This window comes from Aedes aegypti, chromosome 2 (assembly GCF_002204515.2).
Source record: "Aedes aegypti strain LVP_AGWG chromosome 2, AaegL5.0 Primary Assembly, whole genome shotgun sequence".
Classification (NCBI taxonomy): Eukaryota; Metazoa; Arthropoda; class Insecta; order Diptera; family Culicidae; genus Aedes; species Aedes aegypti.
Window position 1 is genome coordinate 469,163,288 of NC_035108.1, and position 14,815 is coordinate 469,178,102.

A 14,815-nucleotide genomic window follows, 5' to 3' on the forward strand; every position below is an offset into this window, starting at 1 on the left:
ACGTAAGAATCTAGATTGTAGTGTGGATCAACTTGTAGATTTTCACTGATTTTAAAAGTGTTAAGTTTTTTACCAAAAATAATTTCAAACGGGGTGTAGTCATGGTCTGTGTTTGGGGTTGTGTTATATGCGAAGCAATAAAATGCTAACCACTCATCCCAATCATGTGTACGATCATTAGCGAAGATCCTTAAATACTCGTTTAAGCATTTATGGTTGCGCTCTACAGCACCAATCGTTTGGGGGTGGTAAGCGGTCGAACAAGTATGGTTTAACTGCAGTAATTTGCATACTTCATCGAATACGCCTTTGTATTCGGTTCCTTGGTCCGTTTTTATGCAACTCATTGGTCCATATATAAGAATGCATTTTTCTACAACTGCTTTAGCTATTGAAGCAGCTGATTTGTCTGGGACAGGAATCGCAATCACGTACTTGGAAAGATCGCATTGCAATGTTACTGCATAGCGGTTTCCTTTTTCAGTGAGTGCAAACGGTCCGATGGTGTCAATGGACACCACTTCAAAAGTTTTGTTAGGTGTAGTCGTTACTACAGCACGCGTTTTTACTGGTATCGCGTGTTTATTAATTTTACAAAGTTCACATGAGTTGACGTAATCTGTAAGCGTCTGTTTCATGTTTGGCCAAGAATACAACGATTTGAGTTTTTTATATAGTCTGTTTATTCCTGGATGACCTCCTGTTGGGGAGTTATGGTATTGTTTCAATATACCGTTCATTTCTGCTACTGTTGATATTTCAACAGGCTTTTCATAAATTAATATGGTAGCGTTCCTAAGAACAGCATTACCTATTGTTTTGAAACTGTTTATATTGATATGTTTAAAAATAATGTCGTTTTTCTGTATTGCTAGCTTTTTCGGGATTGTTCCCATAATATTTGTGTTATCGGCAGGCCTGCCATCGATAATTTGTAGTATGTTTTCAAGGTTTAACTTAGTTTTTCCGGGTTTTTCCAATGCGAGTGCTATCCCTGGAGATAACCTCTTCCGAAATTTCTTATCATAAATGGTCATATATACACACGTTTTATTTATATTGTATGAGAAAGTTAGTTTTGGCAAATCGAATGATTCCAAATTGTTCAGAGCTTCGTACACGTGAAGTTGATCAGGCTTCTGTGAAGAAAGGTCAGAATTTTTGGTATCTTTTCGTTTTGTCATTGATCTTGTGACTATAAACATTTGTTTCAGAAAATCAGAGGTAATTTGTATTCTCGATAACGCATCTGATAACACATTGGACTTTCCTTTGATGTATTCTACTTCAAAATTATATTCTTCTAAATCCCATCTCATTCGAGTTAGTTTAGAAGAAGGATTTTTAAGCGAAAACAAATATATCAAGGGTCGATGGTCTGTACGTATAGTAAATTTCCTACCATATATGTATGGTCTGAAATGATTCACCGCCCAATGTATTGCAGTCAGTTCCTGCTCTATCGTTGATTTATTTGATTCGCCTTTCGTAAATGCTTTGCTTGCAAATGCGACTGGCAATTCGAATCCATCATGAACTTGAGCAAGTACTGCACCACAAGCAAGTTTTGAGGCGTCTGTAATTATGATGAAATCCTTTTCGTAATCAGGGAATTGTAAAATTTGTGGTGAGATTAACTTGCTTTATAATGTGGCGAATGAATTCTCACATTCTTCGCTCCACTTGAATGGCGTGTTTTTTCGTAATAATTTGTTCAGTGGGTTAGTTATTTCTGCAAAGTTTCTGATGAACCGACGATAGTAGTTGCAAAACGCAACAAATCGCCGTACGTCATCAGCGTTTTTGGGTACAGGATAGTTTGAGATGACGGAATATTTTGTTTTATCAGGCTGTATGCCTTTTTCTGAAATGTTGTGTCCGAGATACGTCACTTCATTTTTGAAGAAATGACATTTCTTCGGGTTTAATTTAAGATTAAATTTTCTTAATTGTTGAAATACTTTATATAAATTTGTAATGTGGTGATTCACGGAACAACCTACCACAATGATGTCATCAATATAGAGAAATGCACATTGCGGTGGTAGTCCGCTCAAAGCGATGGACATCATACGTTGAAATGAATTTGGGCTAATGTTTAGTCCGAAAGGGAGTCTATTAAATTCAAAATGTCCCTTGTCGGCGGAGAAGGCTGTATAACTTTTGGAGTTTTCATCTAAAGGTATTTGATGAAATCCGGACATGAGATCAAGTGTAGTAAAATACTTTGCCCGACCTAAATGATCTAGAATATCATCAATACGGGGAAGTGGAAATTTATCTGGTACTATTAGTTTGTTTAACTACCGGAAATCAATCACCAAACGCCATTTTTTCTCGTCTGGTGAGGACTTTTTAGGAACCAATAGTATCGGTGAGTTGAATGGTGAAGTTGAGTTTTTAATGATTTTTTCATTTAGCATTTTTTCGACCTGTGCATTAAATTCAGATTTTTGGCTTTCCGGTGTTCGATAATTTTTGATGTAAACCGGTTTTTCATTGTTAAGCTGTATATTTTGTTCATAGAAATTATTATGAGTCAAAATATCGTTTTCAAGTGAAAATATGTCGTTGAACTCTTGACACAGGGTTTCAACTTTTTGTTTAATATTAGGTTCTAAATGTTGTGTTATAATTTCATTTTTTAGTTTCTGTTTTCTCATTTCGTCGCATGGTACATCATTTGAGGCATAATAGTGGTATTTCGCTAAAGGGGCATGTTTTGGTGTAAATCCTAATGGTAATATGAAATCATTGTTAGTCGTGTTTATAAACTTAATGAAACAACTGTTCTTGCTTACAATTGAATTTGCACAAAATACACCATCTGAAATTTCTTGGGAAAAAATCACGCTGTCTTCTGCTAAATTTGTATTATTGAGTCTTCGGATGATTTCACATCTGGCGGGAATGATAGTTTGGCGTTGAAAATTATTCACAATTGGCAATTCTAACGTTTCTGAGTTCATAGGTATATGCAGTAACCAAGACTCATAGTCTATTTTACAATTGTAAGTTACGAGAAAATCTCTCCCTAAAATACCATCGGTGGGGATAGGAAAAATTTTCTCTACTATGTGGAATTTGTGTGGTATTAACATGCCATTGATTAGTAAATTTGCATGCGTTGTTCCTATTGTGCTTGTATTACCTTGACCTATTCCGATTATATCGCATTTGTCAGAGGGATAAAAAAATTGTGTTTTCCTAATTTTGTTAGCTTTTATAATCGATATGTCCGAGCCACAATCAACAATGAATGAAGATTGGGAATCTGTCATATCGAGCATTAGCTGTACGTAGTTGGTGGCGGTCACATTTATTGTATATGCCGCCCGAGTGGTACCCCTAAAGGGTGGATATCACTATTATTTTGTACGTTTTGAGGTTGTTGGACCGCAAAATGTTGTGTAGTCTGCATTTGATACGTAGGAATTAGTTGTTGCCTTTCTTGAGCATTTTCTGGAGGGTACTGTGTATGTGCATAGTAAGTCGAATGACCGATGTGTCTTCCTCTTCCTCTCGGGTTTCCTCGAGAGTGAAACGTGTTTTGCTGCCCACGGTAAAAATTATTTTGGAACCTATTGAAATTGTTTCGGCTCTGGTTGTAATTGTTTTGGGCATTATTTTTCTATTAAATCCACGATTATGATTTTGTCTGGTATTTGCTCTACCACGTGACTGAAAACTACCTCTTTTCGCATACATCATTTGCGAAATGCTCTGTGGCTCTTTGGTTGGTTCGTTTTCGATAGCCTTTTCAACTGCAGCAGATAACGTGTTAAATTGTCCTGCTTTTAAAATCATTTTAGTTTCACTGCTGCGAATACCAGCAGTGAGAGCTTTTACACCGGCTCTTGTGGCTAGGTTAGTAGCAGTGTTAACCGGGACATTTTCTGCCAGGTAGCACTTTTCTAACTCCGTAGTGAGCGTTTCTATTTGTTGCGCAAACTGACTTATGTCACCGGTTTGTTTTGCTGCATTCAGCTTTGCCACTACCGTTTCCGGATGTGGTCTTTTGTCACACTTATCTTTCAGTATGTCTATTATTGCATCTATTGTAGCAGGATTGTCACCTACCGCGGCGCGCGCTTTGCCATCGAAACGTGATAGCACGACTTGAATCGCCGCTGCCCTGTTATCGTTCGTAATAAGCGATTTCAGAGCAGTAAGCGCAGATATAACAGCTGGTAGTTTATCCACCGATCCGCTGTATTGCGGAACAAGTGCTGCCACGATTTTAATTGTTTCAGCTATAGAAGTCATTTTGATTCTATTATAAGATTTAAGAAATATGCATATAACTTTACACAATATTTTGAAGGATGGTAATGTTTTCGATGGTACACCCAATTTAGTGTCTAAAATTTCACTGATTTCTGTGAAAATCTTGGAAGCTGATTCTTTGTAAATTGTCTGTTCACTTACTGAATAATTCACTAGATTAGCTAAAATTTTGTTGTATAATATTTTACTTAACTTCGATACTCTTGTTAAATGCGTCGCTGAGTATCGACGATTTGGTGCTTTTTTAAAATTTAATAAAACGTTTTTTAACTTGATAAACAATTCTTCCATTGATGGACAAAATTTTTTTTTGTTTTGTTTTGTTGGTTACAATTGTTTCAACAAAATTTACTTACATAGATTACAGCTAATTCTGCCTAACGGTGGAGGCGCACTCCTCAACACTCGTTTGATGGGGCGGAGGCGCACTCCTCAACGCCCATTGATGAGTTGTTCTTCGCGTTGATGACGAACGAGGGAGGCGCGCTCCTCAACGCTCGTTTTGGTTCAGGTTATTATTCTCCTCACCTTATCAGGAATCATTAAGATACCATCGGGTCGTTCCGCGCACTTGCAAATTGTCTTTATTTGTTCGATTTTGTACTAGACTTTGTCTAGTTCCGCGATAGATTTCATTTTTCTAATAGCTTTTTGCTGTACTCTTCTGCGCCACATTTTGTACACAACTAAAATAAGCTGAGCCGATACAACCACCAGAATAATGTTCAGCTTGATTGCATGTTCTTCGTGGAACTCACTATGAATTTCTTGATTATTCACGATTCGGATCTGAGGATCCGCGTTATGTACAACGTCCGATTTCGAATTAGTTTTGCCCATTTTGGGACTTTGTTCATTCACTAATTTGCTTTGCGTTCGAGTTTCAATGGTCCAAATTCCATTGTCTGGGGGAATCACTTTTCTAGTGGATGGCGTTTTTAGCCATATCATTTATCGCTTTCATATCTTTGAGGTAAGCAGATAAAAATTCAATTAACATGAACCAACTTGCGACACAGATAAGCACTAAACAAAGTCCTAATTTCGTATTTTTCTCCATCTTGAACACAACACTTAATAGATTCGACTAGTTACGGTTCGCCATGTAACGTTCATTCACTACTTGGACGATTGTCATCACTAGAGGTATGAACTCTAGCGCTTTCCAGTCAAGAATGATTCTTTATTTCAAATTGATTTGTTACAAGGTCCTACTGGAGACACTCGAAGCTTCGATCTATGTGAAACAGCATGTAGGCGATCACCTATCAGTGATCGATGCATGCGGAAAAAAGAAAGATAGAGTATTCCAAAAAGGGCCATGCCTGCGGATGGCAACAGCATGGTTCAATAAATTGTTACCCGACACTTCTGGCAGTTGCCATAAGTGCTGACTATTTTGAGCAGGCATTGAACTGATGGTTCAATGCCTATGACGGTAATTTACGATCGCATGTTTCCACTGGTGTGGTCTGCTGGATATGCTAAAATGTAGGAATAGGAATGACATGTTGAATGCACATGTCACACTGGTCATTGCAACCATCCTAGTTGTTGTGTGTTATTTTACAACATGGGTTTTATTTTGGGTTATGGATCCAAATGGTATGCTACACTACCAAAAATGTATGGTCTGGAGTACTTACAACCCCAATGTATTGCGAGTAGCTCTTTTTCTATTGCTGGTAATTTCTCTTCGGATTCCGTGAGTGTTCTGGATGCGACAGGTTTATCACTACCAACAATTCATTGTGACATTCGATGCGTCCGTGGTGACAATTAATTGTTGTGTAAAATCTGGGTATTGTAAGATACTGCTACTTGTCAAAATATTTTCAAATTTGTGGAAGGCTTCTATGAACTCATTTGTTTGATGAATACTCTCCCCTTTCCTGAAACAGTTTGTTAGGGGTTTTGCGATTCACGCAAAATCCTTAATAAACTTCCTGTAATATCCTATCACACCAAGGAATCCTCGTAACTCTTTTTCCGTTTTGGGAAGGGGCCAATTCCGCACAGCTTCGATTTTTGCTGGATTCGGCTTAACGCCTTCTGGGGTGCTAATGTGTCCTAAGAAACCTACTTCTTTCTTAAGAAACTCACATTTATCAAGTTGCAGTTTCACATTGTACCTGTGCAGACATTCGAAACCTTGCATCCTATAAGTTCTTCCCAACTTGTCGAGAATACTATGATGTCATTCATGTTTACCAAAAATCTGACGCCAATGTGCTCTCTTAATATATTGTCCATCACCCTTTGAAAGGTAGATGGAGTATTTCTCAATCCAAAAGGCATTCTCACGAGCTAGTAGTGTCCATGCTCGACACTGAAAGCAGTTTTGAGAATGTCTTGGCTATTAACTTCTATCTGATGGAATGCTGATGCAAGATCCAACGTAGAAAAATACATATCCGATAATGAGAAATTAAATTAGCCTTTATGTCATTCCAGTCTAGCGGTGTGCCATATACTTCAAGAACGGTATCGGCGTCACCGATAATTTTATTTCTTTTTTTATAAAGGTAAAACACACATAGGAGTTATATATATATGCTGATACTAGTCTGTAAATCTATGGATTAGATATGAGATATCAAGGGGATTAATAACACGAGCGTGTTTGTCCGCACTAAATAATAAAGCATTGGCTATGGCCGAATTTATTCATTCGGGAGATATATCTCTTCAAGCTCTATCCCGTCAGTGGGGACATTTCCCTTCCATATCCTCCCGTGGAAGACCAAGTTACAAAGAACATCGAAAAGGCAGATCGGGATCGCCCACAGGACTCCAACATCATGTCTCACATGCATGAAATTGATCACTGACGTTAGGACATACAGGCAGAATTTGTAAATACCAAAAACAATTAGGATGAAGCCAAACCATCCCCCTGCCCTTACAGCTGAGTCTGTAAATCTGTCCCAGAAGCCTCCGACTTTGGACCTAATGCTATCGTAATCTAGAGGGGTGAATGCTGATGTATAGTGGTAACCAGTGGGCAACTGTACCTCGCCTCTTAGAGAGTCCACCACTCGAGTCGATATCACGGACTCAACCATCGGCGATATGAGAGCCGCCTGGTACTTTTGGATGAAATCGGCTCGATAAAGCCCTGAATTGTTAACTTATTTGGTTGATGATGATGATGAAGTCCATTGTAGATATATGTCGGGGCGTGATACTAAATGACTCGAGTGATCCGAATGAACGCATTGCGTTGGTTTTCACAATTTGCTCACTTTGAACGATTTTGTTCCAATGTTAGTTTTTCTTACACATTCACATTGGCACGTCGTGCGGCCCTTTCGGCCAAGCGCTCCGTGCTTCTCTTGTGCACTTTTATGATGGCTCGAGCCAGCACATAGCCAAACGCCAAAATTGCCATCCCACAGATAGCTACCGTCTGCGCGGTGTGGTTTTGTTCGTTAATTGCACTCACTGGGGCTGGCGCGACGATCTCGTCGGCCGAAAACCACCCCATTTTCACTAACGGTCACTTTTTTTACTTTTTCTTTCTTATCGTTGCACTTGGGCCACTTTGTTTTTCACTTGCACTGTGCTTCTGGGATCTTCTGATCTAATTGTTAACTTATTTGGTTGATGATGATGATGAAGTCCATTGACGATATATGTCGGGGCGTGATACTAAATGACTCGAGTGATCCGAATGAGGTCCGAACAAGAATTACTTTATTCAAAGAAACTTATGCTAGAGGAAACCTACTCGGGCGGTGGCTACGTGACTGTTTTTGCTTTACTCAGCATAAATGCGCTCATCGCCCCGGGTGGCGTGATCGCGTTTATGCTGATCCATGTTTACTTTATTAGGTTGCGTTTATCGCAACCACTTAAGCCATGTATCCACCACACCCTCCTCCAGATATTCCAGACAACTCTCTAAATTCGTACTCAACGGCGTTCGGAGCAGTGGAATGCGGAGGCCGGGTCTCAATCAGTCCGTGGTCAGTTTTCACGTACCAATTTTCATTCAAAAAATATTTAGGTAGTAAGTCAGGGAGGCACTGAAGGGGGGTTCCAACATTGATCAATATCCTGCTCCGAGGGGTCATGAACATTGTTTCATTGTTGTACACCACAGGGAGCTCGTTGTAACAACCCGTTACGTTTAGGTCAAGTATAACTGCAACTGGCCTGCATTGGGCGAGATAGATGGCTTCTCCCCTAGCTACTGCTGTGCGGCCAGGACCCCCATAGGTGTAGGCAAACTCCTGGGGGGACAGAAGAGCGATCGACAAAAGGTTTTAGGTTATCCTGTTGTGAGCTTGACATCTATCATGATTGAACAAGTCAAAAAGGCGACTAACCTCCTGCTTAACATGTCAGAATGAGTAAACAAGTTTAGAGTTTACGAAATTCAAAAGACTCAACAGGACTTGGAAGTCATACCCGGAATAGTGAACATGGATATACTCTACCGATGTATTCCCGTTGACATCCTTGACTAGTGTCCCCGGGCCCTCATAAACAAGGCTCTTTTCTGATTCGGACTCTTCACAAGACGGAGTAGGAACACTCCAAAAAACGTCCCCATAATCGGCATCGAAACATGATTCATCTTGCAATTTGCAATTCTTCCCATTGGGGAATTTGATGAGGCTCTCTTCTAGAGATACGATCGAGACTCCGGAAGATATAGTAATGGTGAGCTCAGTGTTAATGAGTGGGCGATCGTACTCCCTACCGTTCCTAACCAGGGTCGCACCAGGAGTACATGAACCATCCGGTGTTACAGATCCCTGGCTTACAATCTCGTTTGCCCATCCTGACTCAGCTGAATGTCACTGAGCGCTCCTTCCTTTACTATGCGGAATGTCTCTTTCTTGTGCATCGTGTCACATTCATGCCTATCGACCCTGATAATCTCTGAGAAGAGGCCTGCATTGTGGAATGTGTCGATAGACATTCCACACCTCCCCATGATGCTGCGGGACTCAACGTGACATCGGAAAAACGGTAACTCATATCGCTCTGTAGTTTGGGTTACAGCAAGATTCACCTGTTCGTAAGTGATGTTCTTATGAGATATATCGCAGTTCGGGGTGGTGACAAGGAAGAGTGCTGTCAAGTTGACAGACTTCGAATTGCAGTCAAATGCCGTTAGGCACCATGCAGGGGTGATCAATGATAGAACCCCGATGATGGCAAAAATCCGTGAAAGCATATTGATAGATTGCAAAAACTGGCAGTAATCTGAATCCTCTCTGGATTTCAGCGCTGTTTATATCAACTGTATTGGTGCAAGTACCTAATGTTAAATATCATCTGCTTGGACCCACACAATATGATATGGTGTGTTTTCCAAAGCGCCAATAAAAGGCATAATATTATCTACACTGCGCAAGAACGAATGAAATTTGACGAGATTGCCGTCAAATGATTGTCAAATATTTATCCCTTGACACTTTTAATCACTTTACTTAGTCTATAAGGTCTTTACTCACGATTTGCTACCGATGTCCTTTCGGGAATCCTCTATTCGTTTCGGTGTCCTGGCAGGGTCCTCCTCGGTAATCTTCCGGTGAGATCTCCGCACTATTAGGTCTTTTTGTTCACTACTAAAAAACGATCCTACCGACTGCGCCAGTTAAGTATTGGGCTATCGGAGATCAGTTTTTAAAAAGAATTAAACTTTACACTGCCACGATTGAATACAGAATGAGTTTATTGGCTAATTAATGCTATCATGAAACCTACACTTGCCCTACTCTGCTGATCTACGTTTATAGTCCAGTTTGCATACTCTGCATACTTCCGTCGTCCGGGGTCCATCTGTTGGCCGCATTCACCACAGGAGTATGTCTACTTAACTGCTGAGGTTGAAGTTTGAATCTGCTAAGGGGATGTCTGCCGGGATGTCCAAATCATTCATGGGGATTGTATAGATCGGCTGGTGATCTACTAACTTCCGGACGATTGAAAGTTCAATGTCCATGAACATGTTTTCATGCTGTGAACCTATTCTGGTAAAAATCTTCCTATTGACGTTCAGAGATTCGCCTATTCCAGTGAGGCGCACTTTGCAGCTTCTTCCGTGATTGTTTCTGCTTGGCTACCAGAATCGAGGATACACCTCATCTCGTGCCACTTCCCTTCGCTGTCGGCTACCCAGATGGTTGCGGTAGCAAGAAAACCAAAATTACTCTCTGATTCTAGTCATTTGTTTTGACTAGGTCCTGTTTCTGGTTCTTTCGATTGTTTGTTGCTAGGTGGAGCGGAGCTCGGCCTTTCGCTGCGAATTTCATGCAGAAGAGTGTGATGTCGTCCTTTGCACTCTTTGCATCTTCCTGTGCTTTTGCGTGCCTTAATGTCATGGCCGTTTTGCAGGCAGTTGTAGCAGTGTTGTGTCTGCATAACCACTTCCAATCGCGCTGGAACTGGTGTGTTGGACATTTGCAGTTACGTTCTCTTGTAATTTTTGGATAGCATCTTTGATATTTTCAAAATTGGCAACCTTCAATATAATTTTAGTTTCTTGGTTAGTTGCGTTGGTGATCAAAGTTTCAACACCAATTTTTGTGGCCATTTTGCCGGCTACTTGATCAGGGATTTGTTGACCTACATAAATAGTTTTTAGTTTGTTAGTCAAATTTTCAACCTCGGTGCAGAATGTTTCAACATTCTCTTTGACTTTGGTTGATTTTAGCTTGGCTATAACGCTCTCAGCATTTGATTTTTCCTCGCATCTGGTTTTAACATTGTCGAGTAAATCGACTATCGATGCGCAATTTTCGGGTGAACCAACTCTGGCTTTGCCCGTCAGTCTTGTCTTAATGAATCTTAATAACATTGGATGGTGATTTGCTTCTGTCAATTCAACTAGCAATAATACAATACTACAATACTCTAATATAGACCTCACGTAAGCGACGTACAAAGTTTTGATAGTGTATGGGTCATTAAAGTTAAAACCAAAGCGTTTGATAAAACCGAGCATATTTGTTGCTTTATGTATAACGGTGTTGTAATGATCGATAAAAGTGAGTTTTGAGTCTAAAATTACGCCTAAATCTCTGACTCTATCGCATTTCATTTTTCAACGATTTAATTTCCTAAAACTACAGTTGTTTCTTCTGTGTTTCGCTTTCTGCTAAAAGTAATTAAATTGCATTTTTTAACATTTAACTGAAGTAGGCTTTTACTACACCATTCATCAAAAATAGATATTTCACTCAGATAGATGTCAATGTCGTTGGCATACTTGATTTCCATGAATAACTTCATATCATCGGCATAGATAAGAATATTTATATGCTTAAGAATGTAGGAAATATCATTTACATATAATATGAAAAGAAGAGGTCCTAGATGTGAGCCTTGAGGAACTCCTGATGTAACATGGATAGGATTCGATTTTTTACCATTATATCTCACTATTTGTTGCCGATTTGTTAAATATGATTGTATCCAGTTTAAAGATGGTTTATCAAATCCTATTTTTTCTAACTTGAAGAGTAACATAGAGATGTCAATGCGGTCAAATGCTTTGCTGAAATCAGTATACAGAGCCTCTACATAGTTACCATTGTCCATAGCATTCAAAGTATAATTGGTGAATTCTAGTAAATTTGTAGAAGTGGAACGGCCTTTAAAAAATCCATGTTGTGCATTTGTAATTCTGTTCCTCAATTGCCCAAACAATTTTCTATTAACAATGGATTCAAAGAGCTTTAGAATACAGGAAATTATAGCAATTCCACGATAATTACGAATATCAGTTTTCTTCCCTGATTTGTAAATAGGTACTAAGAATGATTTCTTTCAGATTTTAGGAAATTTGCCGGAATTTAGTGACATATTGAACAGCCAAAACAAAGGAGATGGTAATTCAACAGCAAGCTTCTTCATAAATACTGGAGGGATTTCATCAGGTCCTGCACTTTTTGTGGCATCCAATCCTTTCAAGCCTGATAAGATGTCTTGTACACTTATCTGGTGCACACTAATGTCATTTGAGGGAGCAGGGAAGAATGAAAAATAATTTCGGTCCCGATCCTCTTCTGAAAATGTCGTATAGATTTCTTGGAAAAACGTTGAAAAGAGGTGGCAAATTTCTTCCGGGTTGTTAGCGTCTTTATCGTCAAGTTGCATTTTTGATGGTAGATTGTTTGATTTTAATTTTGTTTTAGTATAGTTTAAGAAACTTCTTGGGCATGACTTTATATCGCTCTCAATTTTTCTATTATACTCTTCAAGTGCAGAATTTGTAGCAATGTTCAACTGTTCACATAAGTCCAGGTATTTCTGCATATTATCATCACTTCCATGTTTTTTATAATTTTTGTGAGCCTTTTGCTTTCGATTTTTTTAATTCCTGATATTTCTATTGAACCAGATGGGATTTTTTGAATTACCAAAAAGTTTTTTCCTTTTGAGAGGTACCTCTTCACTAATAATTTCCATTAGTAAACTGTAAAAGATATCAACAGCTTTTTCGACATAATTTTCTTCTCTAATCAGTGATTGCCAGTCAATTCAATTTATTCTATTTTTTATGTTTTCATAATTTGCATTATCGTATTCATAGATATCCTCATATTCGCACACTGTGGGTCTGCAGTTATTGTGAATAAATAATGAGTATTTTAGTGCTGTATGAAATGCTTCATTTTTCCACAAGGGTGCAATACTTTCATTAACGTAAAAATCTTCTTGGATGTTTGTCAATACAAAGTCAAGGTAACAATTTTGCCGATTTTTTACATGATTAATTTGGTTCAAGCCCAAAATTGCAATTTTGTCGAAAATTAATTGTAACGTTTCATTTTCCCCGACCACTGGAAGCATGATGCCCTCATTTTCAAAATCAGGTATGAAGTCAGCATTGCGTTGGTTGAAGTCACCATATATGTGTACTTTCACCTCAGGGGGAAGGTCAGATATGATATCTTCAGCATTTTTGAAAAAGGAGTCGTAAGCATGTTTGTTGGCATGATCAGGTGGAAAGTACACTGATGCAAATACATGTTTTTCGTTTTCTATATTTACTTTCACCCAAACATGTTCAAACTCTTTAAATTTCGAAGAACAAATAATTTCAGAATTAAATTTTGAAGAAACTGCAATGAGGACCCCTCCTCCTGATTTTCTTTGTGACATAAGAAAATCACGATCGTCTCTAAAAACGTTATAATCACATCCGAAAACTTCTTCGCTTTTTATAGATTCGTCCCAACTTGTTTCTGTACCTAATATAATCGAAAAAGATGACGCTAATATGTTTTTATGGATTTGCTTGATTTTTGAAGATCCTCTCATACGATTGAAATTCTGACAATAAACAAGAGCCTCGGAAGCTTTTGGAAGGTCTACATCATGCCTTGCATTAACAGATTCATTTAAGTGTTCATCATTTAAATTTATACAATTCATATCACAACTCGAATGGTTGCCGCAGTCATTTGAGCCTTCGTCATAGCCTAAATTATTAGCAATACATTCATTGCGTGTTAAGATACTAATATTACCTTCCTCTGTGAAGTGCGTCAATTCTGGCAAAAACACTGGCAGGAGCACCTTCCATTCAAACGTGCTGGTGCGGCATTCGTTCGGTGTAGCGTATTCGGTTGTCTGTCGCTAGGGTACGGGTTCAGCACTTCTCCTCTCTGGAATGCTATGGTTGGACGATACGAAGTGGGAGGTGGTCTCGAAAATCTTTCCTTCGCTGCTGCTAGTAATTCTCTGTCTAGAAGAGGAGTATCCGTTCTGAAGTCAATATCTCCTGCGGCATTAATATTGCTACGGTTGTAACAGTTCCTACTGGTATTTCTCTGATGGATGATGGAACATCTGTTGTAGCTCGGCTCATTGTAATTCTTTCATTAACGGTGGTTGGACGCGGGTGACTTTTGTTTATATATTTACTCCTTGCGGGTTGTCGTGTGTTTTGTGGCAATCTGTTTCGCCTTTTACGTTTTTGCTTGGCCTTTTCAGCCAGTTTATGCTGCCGCTCGCGATGCATTTTTCGCGCATCATATGAAGTCCAATCGGCCTTCCATATTTTTTTGTCACCTAATAAACGCCATCCTGAAGTATCTTCGGACTTTTCCATTTCAACTTCTAAACTAGGATACGCCTCATGTGTCAACGGTTCAATGCTTTTTGTAGACAATATGTTTGCTGACCATGCTTTCAGCTCGTCGACAATATCCACAAATAAATTTGGGTTCATACTTGCAGAAGTTGTGGCGGCCATGTACAATTGCAGCTGATTTATTTGACATAGATCGTCATTTATGTTCCGCAGCTCAGTGGATACATCGGACTTAAATGATTTTAACGTATTTGTCAAATAATCATTGTTTTTCTGGGCAACTATGTCAAGAACCGTCGTTATGTGATTTTTTATAGTTGCAACGCTTCCAGCCAAGCTACTTGACTTGTTAATAATAGCCAGCTCATTTTTTATTGAAGACATCAGAATCTCATGATATCGGCTCGATAAAGCCCTCCTCCAGATATTCCAGACAACTCTCTAAATTCGTACTCAACAGCGTTCGGAGCA